The sequence below is a fragment of the Pundamilia nyererei genome, unplaced genomic scaffold (genome assembly GCF_000239375.1).
Source record: "Pundamilia nyererei isolate P.nyererei 1_Seehausen unplaced genomic scaffold, PunNye1.0 scaffold00341, whole genome shotgun sequence".
NCBI classification, from domain to species: Eukaryota; Metazoa; Chordata; class Actinopteri; order Cichliformes; family Cichlidae; genus Pundamilia; species Pundamilia nyererei.
This window is the reverse complement of record NW_005187742.1, coordinates 5,980-7,376: the sequence shown is the minus strand read 5'-3', so window position 1 is coordinate 7,376 and position 1,397 is coordinate 5,980.

Here is a 1,397-nt window from a genome sequence, read left to right as displayed (position 1 = left end):
GTGATATATATTTGTGTGTCATCTGCATAGCTGTGGTAGTTTATTTTGTTGTTCTTTATAATCTGTGCCAGTGGGAGCATGTAAATGTTAAACAGAAGGGGTCCCAAGATGGAACCTTGGGGAACTCCACATGTGATACTTGTCTGCTCAGATGTGAAGTTACCTATTGATACAAAGTATTTCCTTTACTTTGTAAGAAAACCCTATCAATAAAATGGCCTAAAATTACCAAGCGCCTGGCAGTGAGAAGCAAAAACTTCCTTTTAACAGGAAGAAACCTCTGGTAGAACAGGCTCTGACAAAGGGTAAAGCGAGACCGAGACAGTACAAATACGGCAGATAAAATAAGTATTGAATGCACATGAAACAAGAGACCATCAATGCAGACAGGCAGGAAAGACACACAATGAAAGATGGACTTCACACGGGAGACAAAAGACAAAGACGAGGAGAGCGTTGGCAAAAAAGGGAACTAACATAATCAACAAAGGAACCAAGGACCAAAATCTGGCTTCTCTAGCTGCTTATTTTAGGATTGTATTTAAACATAGATACTTGGTACTTACTGTTTTTATAATGTCTTTAAATGTTTTTAAAAACTAAACTCAAAGGCCTACAGACTGCCTCAATAATGTGTAATTGTTTTGTGTAATTTTAACTTTGTTTGTTCGTATGTATTTGTTTTGAAATGTGCTGCCTCTTGGCCAGGACTCCCTTGAAAAAGAGGTTTTTGATCTCAACGGGACATTCCTGGTTAAATAAAGGTTAAATTAAATAAATAATTTAAAAAATGTTTAAGATTTATATCTTGGATGTTTTTAGTAAATATAAGGATATATAAGGATTTACAAAATGCATGTAATATTGACAAATGTCAGTGTTGTTTGAAATTAATAAGATCTCATAAATTGCAAACATGTTTGCAATCTGGTTTAACAGATATAATAGTAGAAATTAGTATTCAAATTGCATAATTATGTTGGTTTAACATTAGGTAGCTAAATACAGTGGTGTCAAATAAACATGAGATGTGCATGTTTTTCATGGTAATACAACTGCTTTTTTTTTCAGTGCAGTTCTACATGCAACATGAGGAAATTCATGTCTGAACTCATTTTCTCCACAGCAGAATGCCCAGCAAACGTCAACAGTTAATGCTTATTATAGTTTTCTTGTGATTTGTTGTGATCATGTGTTTTCATCTTCTTAGCTGCAAATCATATCATATATTGACCTGTTACAAAATGTCCCTTTAATAATACAAGGTGAAGCCACAAAGGTTGGTCTGTAACTCGATAACATGCTCAGGCTTCATAACATCGTACGAACAGATGTGACTGCCTGATCTGACAGAACTTGTAATTTATAAAGAGGGAGTCTCACAATTATGCACAAAG